Here is a 14914-nt window from a genome sequence, read left to right as displayed (position 1 = left end):
GTGCTGCTCATGCATTGAATCTGCTCCTCAAGGACTTCATGGCACTGAAAACAATGGATACACTCTACAAGAGAGCCAAGGAAATGGTTAGGGACGTGAGGGGTCATCAAGTTATCAGAAATCTACCTTACCAAGCAAAGTGAAAAGTATAAGCACACCACATTGAAGCTGCCCAGCAACACCCGTTGGGTGGTGTTGTCATGTTTGACAGTCTCCTGGAAGGGAAGGAGTCTCTCCAAGAAATGGCCATATCCCAGTCTGCTGATATGGACAGCCCCATCAAGAGGATCCTCCTGGATGATGCATTTTGGGAGAGAGAGGTAAGCAGCCTGAAACCTTTAGCATTTGCCATTGTACGGATTGAGAGAGACAATGCCATCCTGTCTGATGTTCAGACTCTACTTGCAGAGATGTAAGAGAAGAAATCCCTACTGCCCTGCCCACTTCACTGTTGCTCCAAGCAGAGGAAACTGCAGTTCTGAAATACACGCCACAGCATACATGTTGGACCCCAAGTATGCTGGCAAGAGAATCCTGTCTGGTGCAGAGATCAACAAGGCCTATGGTGTCATCACCACCGTGTCTCGCCACCTTGGCCTGGATGAGGGCATGGTTCTTGGCAGTCTTCGAAGGTACACTTCCAAGCAAGGGCTTTGGGATGGGGATGCAGTATGGCAGTCGTACCAACATATCTCATCAGCCACCTGGTAGATCTGAGGCTCTTTCCCCTGTTACCTCCATCCTCCTCCAAATCCCAACAACAACAAATCCCAACAACATCAGCTGCCTCAGAGCGCAACTGGTCCTTGTTTGGGAACACACACCAAAGCACGCAACAGGCTGATCAAGATTTATGTCCGTTGCGTTATGCTAATTAGTGTCAGATGATGACAACGGTCCCGTTCACGGGATGGGGTGTCACTAGAGGTTAAAGGTACAGTCAACTTGGTGTATGTAAACTTCTGACAAACTGGAATTGTGATTGTCAATTATAAGTGAAATAATCTGTTTGTAAACAATTGGAAAAATTACGTGTGTCATGCACAAAGAAGATGTCCTAACCAACTTGCCAAAACTATAGTTTATGAACAAGAAATATGACGAGTTTTAATGACTCCAACCTAAGTGTATGTTAAACGTCTGACTTCGTGTGTGTGTGTGTGTGTGTGTATATGTATATATATATATATATATACACACACATACATATATATGTGTGTGTGTGTATATGTATACACACACACACATATATATATATATATATATATATATATATATATATATATATATATATATATATATATATATATATATATATATATACATACACACATTTTATTTTAATAAAATCAACTAATATATATATATATCCTGAGCTTGGCTGATGCTTTAAGCACACTGTTTGATTAAATATGCAAGACAAAGGACTCAAGATAGCCTAACCAGAAGAAAAAGAAAAGGTTCCCGACCCTCCTCCTCCTGCTCTGCAGTTAAGCTCCTGAAGTTGCCGGTAATAGGCTACACCAGGGGTTGGCAATTTATCTTACCATTTATGCTGATCTGCATGATAGTTATAATTTTCATATGAACATTTTCATGGAACAGTTAATTTATAATAGTCTTTGTATCTAAACAAAATAAAAAATAATCTAAATTCTTTCTAAATGAACATTATCCAAATCTAAAAGTAACTTCTATTGGCATCTATGTAAAATTTGCCTACATAAAGCCAACAAATAAAAATATTGCAGCCAGGCCTCCCGGGTGGCGCAGTGGTTAAGGGCGCTGTACCAGCTGCCAGCTGTGCCATCAGAGTCCCTGGGTTCGCGCCCAGGCTCTGTCGTAACCGGCCGCGACCGGGAGGTCCGCGAGGGCCTAGCGTCGCCCGGGTTAGGGTGGGCTTGGTCGGTAGGGGTGTCCTTGTCTCATCGCGCACCAGCGACTCCTGTGGCGGGCTGGGCGCAGTGTGCGCTAACCAAAAGTTAACATAAATCATGTAGCAGATAAAGGTTATGGTAGAACGAGTATGTGGCCTTTTCTGTAGCCTACAGGTTGGAGATAAAAATGTATGACAATGTAATGAGACGGACACTTTTTACATCATGCAGGTTTCTATAATCAAATAGCCTAACCTATGTCAACCTACCTCATGTCAACAAAACTTAGTAAAACACCTTTTTGTTGGTGTTTTACAAACGGTAGGCTTACCAGACGGGGCTGCACCTCAGTAAATCCGGAAAATACTTATTTTCAACGAGTGGGAAAATGTATTTTAAAAACACCTTTTCAACATCATTTTGCTTACTGGGACTTTTAGTTTTGCAAGGCAGCCCTGAAACCTCCATGCAGTTGCATGCACACATTTAAATGGGTGTTATAGTAAATACATGTAATTTAACCGTAACAATGTATTACCTGTTAATGTGACCCTCCTGTAGGTTCACTCCAACCCCTGTTGTAATTAATCTGATTCAGTTTATAACCAGCTAAGGTGCGCTAGAGTGGGGTTGGAGGGAAAACCTACAGGACAGTAGCTCTCCAGGAACAGGGTTGGAAAGCCCATGTATCTGATGCGGTCTGACCAAGAGTAAGACATGCCATACTCTTTTTGGCCAGACAGCATCACACATGGCCTAGACATACTGAGACAGAGGGGCGCTGTTTTGATCGCTTCGATGCAGTGTTGAGTGAACTAACTACATTTAGTTCCAACTAGAAATTTAACTACATTTCACTGTAGCTTGGTGGTAGTTGACCTAAATTCAACTGATGGTAGTGTTTTCAGTAGTTAATGACTTTTTACTTCGGTTAACATCCGATTCCAGAGTGTTCAATGTATGCAATTTATTATATTTCAGACTTAGATATGATCATTTCTCACGAAGTAGTTTGGATGTAGTGAACTACTTTCTCAAAGTAACTTTAGTTAACTATAGTTTTGTTAAGGGTAGCTTTAATTTAAGGGTAGCTTTAATGAAGCTTAACTTCCAGTGTGAAGTAACTGATTGCTTGGTCAACTATACATTTTCAGAGTAGCTTCCCAACACTAGAATGGCACGCATCTACTCGCTGTTGGTTAACTGGCCGAACTACCGGCAAAGCCTGAATAGAAATTCCTCGAATATCTCTTCTACCGGTACCTAGCTGATTAGCTAACGTTAAAGGCTGTCAAGCCAGCCGTCGCGTGCAAACAAAAGTAACGTTACCTAGAACAGTGGCTAATTGTAGCTAAGGTTAACCAAATTAGCTTAAAAGTTTAAATATCCCCGTTTCAATTAAGATATTCCATTTCAATCAAGAGCACCATAGTGAACAAACACTGTAGCTTCTCTGTCACTACCGCTTGGTAAACTAGCCAGCTATAGTAACGTTCGCTACACAATTTCTGAGTCAGCATCACGCGTTCAACACGATATCGTTAGTTAACTTGTTTCCAAAAATTATTAGCTAGTAAGTCTACGAAGATAATGTTAGCCCTTACCGCCAATACAAAACAATCAACCGTTTCCTGCAGGTAACTTCAGCGTTGCAAACTTTGGCGCTGAAGTTGTTGATTAGGGAATAGAGACACGTTCACTTCACTTCCCTGAGCTTCAAGTGTGCGCGTACTGATTCTTTGTGAGGAGAATGTGACGTGGCGGAGTTTCATTCGGTCATGTAATTTGAAACTGAAAGATATGTATCTGACTTATTTTGACTGTACTAACATATTGGTCTCTGGGGAGAAAATTCGTGTTTTAAATCCCAGGTGAAATCAGGGTTGACAGTACAGGTAGTCTAGTGGTTAGAGCGTTGGGCCAGTAACCGGAAGGTTGCAAATCCCCGAGTTGACAAGGTAAAAATGTATCGTTCTGCCCCTTAACTGCCGTCAATGAAAATAAGAATTTGTTCTTAACTGACTTGCCTAGTAAAAAAATAGCAATGACTGGAAGAGGACCATATTGAGAGGCACTAGCAGCTATGGCAAACCTATGGGCTGGCAATGTCCTATTTAGACTAGAGGTTACATTTATATTTATTACACACATGACTGATAACAGCATTATTGTTGATTCTTTTTTTGTGTTGACCTTTAAGCAATAGATGCTTTTTTCTTCAGAATTCATTGACATCATTCACCCATCCATATACTTATATGTACATATATATGTACATATTCTCATTCACCTCTTTATATGTACATATTCTCATTCATTGCTTTAGATTTGTGTGTATTAGGTAGTTGTTGGGGAATTGTTAGAGTACTTGTTAGATATTACTGGAACTAGAAGCACAAACATTTCGCTACACTCGCATCAACATCTGCTAACCATGTGTATGTGACCAATAAAATTGTATTTTATTTGACATCAACAGCTGCACATGAACTTTCTTGTGGTATAGACTTCTACTCTCTAGCTCTGGTAATACCCAATGAATGAATTACCATAGATGTTTTATAAATTATGTGAATTGTTGCAAGAAACAAATGGCACAAATCTGCAGATTGCTGGATCCTTCACACATATATCTGAAATTCGTGACCAAATGTAAACGTTTGTGGCTTTACCAGAGATTAACAAGGTCATAGCGCCCTCTAGTGGTCTAGTGGTCGATTGCCTTAGTGGGCGGAGTCAATGCAGTATTTCCGCCCTCGTTTTTTATTTTTTTTGCGACTGACGTATGAAGGAGAGGGTAGCAACAGTTGCCTCGAGACCCCCGCACGCCATAGTGACTGTAGCCGTGGAGACAGTTACTTACCAACGGGTGCAACACTCAGCAACAGCAGCAGCAGAAGCAACTGGAACTCAACGAGCAAGTGAGAGAGGGGAAAGAGAGCACAGCCAGGGCAGAACTTATACAAGGCAAAGGTGAATATATCTTTACGGAGTTGAGACGATACATTTATTCTAATTTGGGATAATGATACTGTGGTATTGAATGCACGTCAATCTCTCTTTCATACCGTAGTAGATAACGTTACTTTCCCTTCGTCACATCCACCCCACGAATCTTCTGTCAAGCAGCTACCTAACGTTAACTAGCCAGTTAACTAAGCTAATGTCGTTTACTCCATTCAACGCGATTGTTTGTCTGCCATTTATATAAGTTTACCAGCAAGTGAACTATCGTGTTGCTAACTATTTAGCCAAGTTAGTTCCATATTTGTACACATTTTTAAATTTTTATACACGGGTTTAAACCTTGTGCCAGGTTGTGTGCATAATTTAATTGTCGGTTTATTCAGCTATAATATGCCTGCTCTGAAGCTGCCAAGCTAGTTAGCTACAAGTTGTACAGTAGATAGCTAACGTTAGCTAAAAGAGCTCATAACATGAACATTTTGTAGAATTTTACTTCGTGGATGTGACTGACAACTTGCTGAAATGTTGCCTAACTCAATTTAGCTAAGTTAGCTCGATTATTCATGGTACCCACAAATTCATTCACCTACTGTACTAACTGTTAATCGCAGAGCCAACCGATGTAGCCAACATTAGCTAGCTGCCAGCTGGGTCAGGTAACATAGGCATTAGTCTACCTTAAATAGCTAAGCCTAGCTATTCCAAAATTGTGCAGACAATTATTATGTTTCACCAAAACCCATCTCTAATATCTGATTACTAACTTTGATATACGTTATTAATATTAACTCATGAAGAGACCCATTATAGTGCTGTTAAATTTCGACGTGTTAGCTGAATTAAATAATCAGTCGTTACTCGTTCTACTTTTTAAACATGGAACAGTGGCGCGAGCTCATCTCCAATAGCTCACTAACAGTGAGTAGTCGTTATTTGCTAGCTATGTTTATTACCTATCCTGTTACACAACAACAAACGGAAAGCTTGCCAGCTTACTGGTTATATCACATTCAGGGTGCCACTGTCGTGTCGATCTCGTTTTGGGAAAGGGGTGCACATTGATGGAACAGTTTATTTGGCATGCTTTTTTCTTTTAGTAGGAGGCTGTGTAAAAGCTGATTGGACCGCTGTAAGTAGGCTAAGCCAAGGCAAATAGTAATTCTACTATAACACGTTAATAACCAATAGTAATGCAATTACCGAATCATATTCTTAGCTAACTACAAATATTTCCCTATTTTCTACACCTACGATTAACCAAAAATATGTAACAGCTAGGTGGTGCTATGATAGTTATTCCTCCTCAGTGGTTATTTTCTAAATAGTGGCTAATTATTTTGAGTGGTTTAATATAGTTATCCCATGTGAAATTTGAGACATCACACCTTTGAAACAAATATACCTATTATTTATTATACCATTCAGCTGAATGTGGAACCCTAAACTGTGCCCCAGATCAAAAAATCTCAAAGAATCAGATGGACATCAGGAGACATTGACTTTAACAGCTTGACTCTGCTTGTCTGACCTCAGTCCAATTTTCTAGGAACAGTTCATCACCATTCACCACGGTGATGTTACACTTGTTTAACAGAGCCAGGGCAGTTGATGAGTTCTATCCAAGATAGTGACATTTTGGGGCGGCAGGTCGCCTAGTGGTTAGAGCTTTGGGCCAGTAACCAAAAGGTTGCTGGATTAAATCCCAAAGCTGACGTGATAAAAATCTGTCTTTCTGCCCCTGAACAAGGCAGTTAACCCACTGTTCCCTGTTAGGTCGTCATTGTAAATAAGAATTTGTTCTTAACTGACTTGCCTAGTTAAAAATATATATATATTGTCCTGGTGTCAGTTCTCATTAGGTGTGCTGCGCTTTATACTTATCTTTAGAGCCGAGTGCCCATACTAGTGAAAACCATGAGGATAATAGGCACGGAAGTGGTTAATGCAATGACTACAGCGAAGCCCTTCTCTCTACTCTGATATTGCATTAATTTCTTGTCAAATAATTTGTCTCCACTGACAATTTGTATGCAGTTTGGTTGAGGTGCCTTTCAATTTTTTTGGGGGGGGGGTCTCTGGTCCCCACTGAGTTCACCCTGATCTAATGACAGCTGTCAGACGCTCCTTTGTGAGACCTGTTTGCTGTAGTGGCAACAGTTCTTAATAATCTTTGTCGCATAAAAATGCACTCTTTTAATTAACTATTTTAATTAAAATATCTGTTTTCTGGTAATGGAATACACCGTCACAGGTGCACTTCCACATAGGATGCCTCTTCCCAGGCAGAGAACTGAATGATTCATGTTGAGATGTATTATTGATGAAGCCCAATACCTGTTTCCTTTCATCTGAAATGGGGAGTATATTTTGTGTATTTTCATTAGCCAGCCTGTATATTTATGAGAGTTAGGTTGATGGTGGCTTTTTGAGTGCCATCTGTTAATGGGTCTTTTGTTGAAGGTTAGCCTGCTACTCCACTAAATAGGCCTATAGGGACTGTGCTCATAAAGTTTCCTTCAAAATGAAGTTTCTTGCAGTCTAATCCTTATTTTACTAATGCACCCTGATCTTGAGTAAGGATAAAATCAATGTTTAAGGGATTACTGCACTTGTTTTGACAAATAAGGGTACTTCTGAAAGAATCTAGCTTTGATTGGTCTACAAAGAAATAATGTCCCTGAACCTCCATGCAGCCAGAATCTGATCATGCTGCTGTTATGTTTACATGGCAACTTGATATATAAATACACCCAAAGTCATGGAAAGAGAGTGGATGGGGTGGGCCAGAGGGTAACGTGTTATTCTTTTAAAAGTCAGTGTTTTTAATCAGGTTATTTTCATCTCCCTGGATGTAGCGGGTGTACATAGTTTTGGCTTGCAGAAGCAGGTCAAGTGGAAAAGGTGCTCAATAGAGGAGAGTAATACGGAATGGAAAGAAGCTGGTACTGACTAGTTAAACCCATTCTGAGGTTTTGTACTGATTGTGTTTTGGGAAGTGGGTCTTTCTTGTGCTCCATTGAAAATGATATGTTTCCTCTTGAGTTGCCTTCTTAATCAACAAACATCAAAAACCTTTTAAGGCATGCTCAAGCAACAACAAAAAACATTTGGATCAGTTGAAAGAATACATGCTGTTTGAGTTTACTGGGTAACTTTCAACATATATTTTCTTTTGGTCTGCCAGTGTCTTCATTATTGACACAGCCTGCAGCCTGTGATTGTGGTCATGCTTCGGTGCCTCCCAGCGATGAATGCCACTGTGACCTGTGATTCACCACTGCCGCCTGTGGTCCAGGTTTAGTCCTGTCTGTACTCTTCCTATGGACCCCTGTCCTAAGTATCCACTTTGGCGCTGCTTTTGTGATTATTTTAGCAGTATCCACAGTAACCCTATACCATATTGAGGTTTTAAGGGACTCGTCCCTGGTACAATGCAGCTCTCAAATGGGCAGCTGCAATGGTCCCTGTGAGGGGGGGGGGGGGGGGTCGTCAAATGTCCACTGTGTGTATGTGTTCATGCTGTATTTAGCTAATCTGGATGAGGTCCAGCCCCGAGGAGAGGTGCTCAGTCTAATACCCGGCCAATCACTGCCTGTTATTGAGAGTCTGCACAAACTCAGACCACAAACTCAGACCAACAATGTTAACATAAGAACATCATTTTTTCAAAGAATTGTCATCAAGACAGAGTAGGCTACTCTCGATTGCAGGCAATGGTTCACTGCTGGAGCATTTGCCAGAACTCAATCAATGTGTGGTGCTGATATGGCCCATTTTTTTGGACACTGGAGTTATCATCCATTAAATTATTTTTGTAACTTTTGATTCGCATCCTATTTTAAAAGCCAATAGTTGGCGCACTAGCAGCAGTGTGCCTAATTTATGTAGATGTCATCACTGTTGTTTTTACAGTTATGGTGTTAAGATCCAAGAGCATTTAAAATTGGAATTCGTCCTTGCTGTGCTTACTGAGCCATCTGGTCTCTGTACATTTGATTATCTGACATTAACTCTGTTTTTAATGAGATTTGCCAAACCTCCAGTCAGAAATGTCATGAATTCACTGAACAGAGCAGAGGCACACAGAAGATGAATACCTTTGGGGAGTTGTTAATGTGTACATGGGAAGTAATAGTGTGGTGGTTTTCTACATAAGAAAGGGGCAGTTTTTCCTCTGTTATTACAGTTAACTCCGTTAACTCAGCCACCACTTGTACAAAACGAACAAGTGTCCATGTCAAGTGTCCATGTGCAGTAAATCTGTTTTGTCTTGCAGACAGTGTTAAGTTGTCAACACAGGCAGTGCAGTTTGGAAATCACAAAGTAGGCTTTTGTCTCCAAGCTACTGAGAAAGTCTCACCAGGTAGAAAAAAAGTTGCCCATGATTGGCTCTCAGTAGCAACAGGTTAAAACTTGTTGTGGAATGAAATGTTTTTCAGTTGTTTTCACTCTCACATCACCAGGGCCATTCTTTACATTCCACCTGGTTTGTAATCATAGCTACACAACTCCCACAAACAGCAGACGGGGTTCTGACATTTGCATCACAATGATGGTCCCCCCTCAACTTTTTTCAGCAAGGGACAGTTGACCTCCCCCAACCCTCTCCACTTTCTCTCTCTAGTTCTTTTCTTTTGTGGAATTTTCCTTAGTCAAAATATACATTTTTATGTCGACGTTTTCATTTCTCATTTAAAAAAAGCAACAAGTATGCCCGCATTACTGCACATAGCGTTTAGATAAATGCCCCTGATAATTGGCATATATTATATATTATAACAAGTATAACCATGAACTTGCTTTAAAATAATAACTGTCCATTGAGAATAGATTTGCTTAGATTTGTGAGCAGGCAACTTACTGTTTCTTTGAGGTCTGCGTTTGTCTGCAGGGCTGCACTTCAGAAGCCATTCAATAAGATGATTTGACAAGGAACAGGGGCAGAGGAGGCTCGCAGGTGTAAGGCTTCCTGGGTTTAGGGCTGAAAGTGGGCTGTGGTGGTCATGAAATTTTGTCAGGCTGTGATTGTTAAGCAAATAACTTCCGGTGTCATGGTAATTGACCGTTAATTAACATAAACACATTTAGCATCTCCTGGCTTCCACCATCTACATTTGAAAAAAGGTCCAATATATCCATTTAATATAACCTACACCATCACGATAAATTATTTATTTTATACATGTCTAAAGAAACATGATATGAATAAAATGTTGTCTATTTCAGAAGAACAGAATAGCATACTCTGAGTTGTCCTTATGTTAGGTCCTGATCTGGCTATGCCAAATGGCTGTGAGCTACACTAGTTCATTTAGCTTAGAATTGCATGGCATTATTTTATAGTATGAAGAATACAATTGAACAAAGCTGAATAAAATAGAAAGGACATTTTCCCCAAATTATTTGAAGGAGTGCGCACATGCGGCTATTCTGTGTTGAATGGTTAACAAAGAAACAGGTCCTCCTATTTGCTTAATTTAGAGTTATTTATACAACTTTAGTTGTGATACAAATGCTAGGCTATATGTTTAGACTTTTAATACATTCTAAGGCTGCATGATGCCACTAATGATTATTAGATTTTTTTTGCATGAAAGGCATGAGCTCTGCTTTGTTTTTTTTGCACGGGCTGCACAGTCTCTCTCTGCATCAGTCTCTCATTCACATTTTGACAAGCACTTGATAATGCCCCGAATTTCCCGGCATCATCCCCTTTGTGTGGCTGTAATGCCCCCTAAAAAATCCATGCCTTTTGCAACCAGTGGCCGTTGTGCCCTTGGGCTGAATATAATAATTATATTTCTCTTCTCCAGGCTGCATGTTCTGAAGCACTTCTCACTCACATGGCTTTCTCAGATAGCTCAATTCTTATTAGCCAATGCCCGTCACGTGATCCAGTCCTTCTCACAGGCTACAAGTGACGACAGACACATCGGGGACGCAATTGCGCATGTCCTTATCGAATTCTTAGGCTCCTATTGAAGATGTTGGAATAATTGTCCATATTTACTTTTTGTCAGCCAACAAGATGAGTAGGCCTAACGAACAGCAAAAGCACTAGCCTATGTCAATCTACTATCCCCCATAGTACAAAGGTTGACCTATTCTGTGCGAGATAAATATTCCAAACATAGTCTGGAACAGTTGTGGGATGCGATAGATCCCAAATTAATACAACCACTCGCATCCATTTTTTTTTTAAAGCAATGAGGCTGGCACAACAGATCAGAACGTTTATCTTAAAATGTTGATAAACTATTAGGCTATTTCTTCACATTATAAGCGCAGCAGTGCAGACACGGCTGTAGGCTATAAGTGCAAATGTTCCAAAATGCAATCAATTAGCGGGAAAACACCATTCTCAAAAGTGACCGAAAATGCGTTTATGCATGTTATGCTTTTATTACAAATTTTTTATTGTGAAAAGGATCTTTCCCTAGAACAATAGAAAGCTGATGGGATCCTCCTCTTTTTAATAAAGGCCATCAACTTTGTTTCTCACACAATTGCATAGCCTATAGAAATGTTGCGCAACATGAGCTCATGGGCTCTCATGAAATGTGTGATTAGATTTTCGATTACATTTGCACTGATGTCAGAGTGATTAGAGGGACAATAGAGTGCGGAGTACCAGGCAGTTAGCAAGTTTGGGTAGGTTACTAATAATCATCAGCAGCAACAGTTAGGAGAAGCCTAATTACCGTGACTAAACGGTCACGTGGAATTTGACTGCCGTCATGACCCGTGACTACCGGTGTGGCGGTAATACGGTCAACATAACAGCCCTAGCTGAAAGCACACCACAAATTGTCCACCAGACACATTGTAGCATGTTTCTTCCTCAAATCAACATGAATCACAATACCTTGATAAGCCATCCAAAAAGTTCCTTTACCCTCTCTGACACAACAGCCAGTAAGACTACGTTTACTATTTGAAATGTTTTATTTATTAAGAAATTGACATTGACTGATGTCAGATACAACCACACAATCATGTTGTCATGGAGATGTAGTAACCAACACCCATCTGTAATATCTTCTTACTACTAATACGTTCTTAATATCAACTCAGAAAGAGACCCATCATATTGCTGTTAGATCTTGGCGTGTTAGCTGAATTAATAGATTATCTTGAACCTTGCTGCCACTTAGCAGTCACAGAGATGGTGACCTTGTGACGTTCTATTGTAATGATAAAACAGACTGGTTGAGTCCTATCTGTCAGATAGTAGAAGTGGTCAGCATACTATCCATTGCATGATAAACCATTTCTATGTTTTAATGGGGAAACGATTTATTGGGTGACTCATTGGTTTGTTTAATGTATTGCTTGTGAAATCGTATGATCAATTGCTGTGTGTCATGTCTGCATGGAGTGAATCCCCTGCCAAGGAAATGCAGATTCGTCTTGTGAGATAAAACCTGCTACTTTGGTTCAGAGGCCAGGATGATAGCTGGAGCACTACCTCTGCCATCTACTGAGGTCATCTCTCCGGTATCTCTCTGCCTGGAAAAAATGATTCACCCCTGCACAAGAGCAACTGAAAAGAGATCTGAAATACACTTTGTCTGTTTGACTGCTCTCAGCCTTTCTTCTACAGGCAGCTACCGCTTGCACACTTTAGTCTTTGAAAGTGAAAAGATAATATGCACATCTCGACCGGGAGCTAATGTGGGTTTATATTTAGATATGCCTGGGATGTGATTATGAAAAGTCATAGTCCATGGCTTACTGTGGTAGTGAACTTGCAAAGCAGCAGAGACACTGAATTTCTCTGAGCCTGATGTTCATTATGAGTTATCCATAAACTCTTGAATGAAATATTCTCTCAAATTACAGCTGCAAGATGAATCAACCTATGGATATGGGCTTGGATCTCAGGATCAGGTTAACACGTGAGTTAGTCCAGAGCATGATTTTGGATGCTAAAGCAGTTCCTCCTACAGTTTAGGGAAAGTCTGGACCAGGGTTTCCGTTAGCCAGTATATGATGGCTTTGCCCCCCCCCCCCAAAGAAAATAATAATTGAAAAGCCGCTAAAATTGTTGGGCGGGAAAAATCTATTTCAAAATAATGCTTTTAATTCACTGATGGAATTACCAGTCAATGTGCTCTGACTTCAAAGGCAAATATACTTTTATATGCTAATACATCCTCAAGCTGCTTGGAAATTAGTGTCAGGTGAGTGTGTTTCTACTCACCTGACACGCAAAAGTTCCTCATAAGGGACTTCAGCTGGACAAAATTGGCGAAGATTGTGTTGATTATCCCCGATTCCAGTGTGCCTGTCGAGAGGGGATTCTTTCTCCAAAACAGATTAAAGACAGCCTCAAGATCACGCCTTCTTGAGGACAAAGTAACAAGACTGATGCGATTTGCAAGCTGCTCCATGGAGTTGGACGGTTTTGACTTCCTAACAGCAGCGGCTGACAAGGTCTCGTAAATTAGAGGCAAATTATTTTGTTAGTCAGTCCCGGGCTCTAGCAGTTCTGCTGCCGCCCTAGGCAAGATCAATGTATGCCGTCCCTGTGTCATATATAGTATAAAGATTTGGAATAGATTGATAGACTAGAGTAGAGTAATGATGTGTATCATGCGCAATTGGTGCATTTCAGTTGAGCTTGTTCAGTAGCACATGGAAACGAAATATCGTTGGCAACTATTCACAACAGCAAGTTACAATGTTGCAATCCCTAGGCAGCCAACTGCCTATAGTAGGAAATAGAGTTGTTATCAATAAGCCACGTATATCACACACATGGTCTAAAATTAACACTCCCCGCCTGCCAAATGCGGGTAGATTTTGGCATTGGCAGGTAAGATGTTGTCTATTTCACCAGCCACATAGGCGGGTGATCAGGGTTCCACATTGCGAACATTTCACTTGCATTTGTGAATAAAAATAGTCACGTATGATCACATTTATAGTAAAACAAATACTGCAGTAGCTGTTTTCAAAGTATTTCCGCCGGTTTGTTTCATAGCTGGTAAATTTAATCCACAAAGTCAAAGAACTACGAATCCTATATAGCCTATTCCACCTCGCGCTGCAACACTGCCTGGCTGGGGGCTATGCGCATGTGAAGAGCTGAGAGGCCGTGTCTAGAATTGACAGTTCATGCAGCATTTGTATTCTGATAATGGAGTTCTGATCATAGAATTCCAAACATGTCACACGTCTACATTTACATTTAAATGTGTCCACATTGTGTCCGTTCACGCGCTATATTCAAATGCCAGTTGGCATTCTAGAAATGGTGGAATATGATGACACAACAGCTGATGGCAGTAGGTAACTTCTGTAACTAAGTAGCCAGCTATCCTCTGTGGTTAGCCAGCAAGCAACGCTAAAGGGATTGCAAATGACTTACCATAACTCTAGCCAAACCGAAAAAGAATCTTTCTAAATATTAGCTTGCTGGCTAGCATTTGTGAGGCCAGCAAACACGTTCCCCACACACTAGAAACATATTTCCTCCTATTATATGATTCCATCTGTGTTATTTCATAGTTTTGATGTCTTCACTATTATTCTACAATGTAAAAAATAAAGAAAAAGCCTTGATTGAGTAGGTGTATCCAAACTTTTGACTAGTACTGTAAGTGTCAAGTGTAGACACGACCAGTGAATTATTCATTTTTAGAAGCGATGCGCACAGGCATAAAAGTTGGTTTAATTTACTTAAAACGAAAGACTACTGAAGTGAGACTGCCCTTGTGTTTTTACACAAGGTTGTTTTTCTATGTTTGAGTTTCAACTGCTAGGGAAGAGAAGACAACTTCTGCTAGGCAGACTCAATCTCACAGCCACAAACATGACTCAAATCGTGCTACCACACCCTTAAAAGGGAAGGTGCAAATTTTTGTCTCATCTGTGATATTAGGCCACCCAAAATGAAATATTACGATCCCCAAAATATTTTGGCTGATAAAAAAATCTGAGTGGCTGGTAGATTTTTATTATCTATCTTCTACTAAGCTAACATATGGAATTGTTTAAAGATGGTTATATCATGGACCATTTAAGCTATTCAATTTTTATTTTATTTTAGGACCCCTTTAGGTATA

The 14914-nt window shown here is 40.3% G+C and overlaps 2 protein-coding genes across 5 annotated transcripts in view; one reads left to right on the top strand and one right to left on the bottom strand.

The window, feature by feature from the left end:
* The window catches only part of LOC110521504 (long-chain-fatty-acid--CoA ligase ACSBG2), a 56398-nt gene extending 52599 nt beyond the window's left edge, over window positions 1–3799 (bottom strand). The window contains exon 1 of the mRNA XM_021599102.3: window positions 3482–3799. The gene's annotated coding sequence lies outside the window, so the exon portion shown is untranslated. The remainder of the gene's footprint in view (window positions 1–3481) is intronic.
* Window positions 3800–4636: 837 nt separating this feature from the next.
* LOC110521502 (DNA-binding protein RFX2) overlaps window positions 4637–14914 on the top strand; it is a 77871-nt gene continuing 67593 nt past the window's right edge. For 2 of the 4 annotated variants that reach the window (XM_036968420.2, XM_036968418.2), the window contains exon 1: window positions 4667–4850. The gene's annotated coding sequence lies outside the window, so the exon portion shown is untranslated. Of the gene's footprint in view, window positions 4851–14914 lie in introns of all 4 variants that reach the window. The other 2 variants (XM_036968419.2, XM_036968421.2) reach the window with 2 other exon arrangements.

This window comes from Oncorhynchus mykiss, chromosome 4, assembly GCF_057628025.1.
Source record: "Oncorhynchus mykiss isolate SJ-2025 chromosome 4, ASM5762802v1, whole genome shotgun sequence".
In the NCBI taxonomy this organism is placed as follows: Eukaryota; Metazoa; Chordata; class Actinopteri; order Salmoniformes; family Salmonidae; genus Oncorhynchus; species Oncorhynchus mykiss.
Note: the sequence above shows the minus strand (reverse complement) of the source record. Positions and strands in the feature narration are given on the sequence as shown.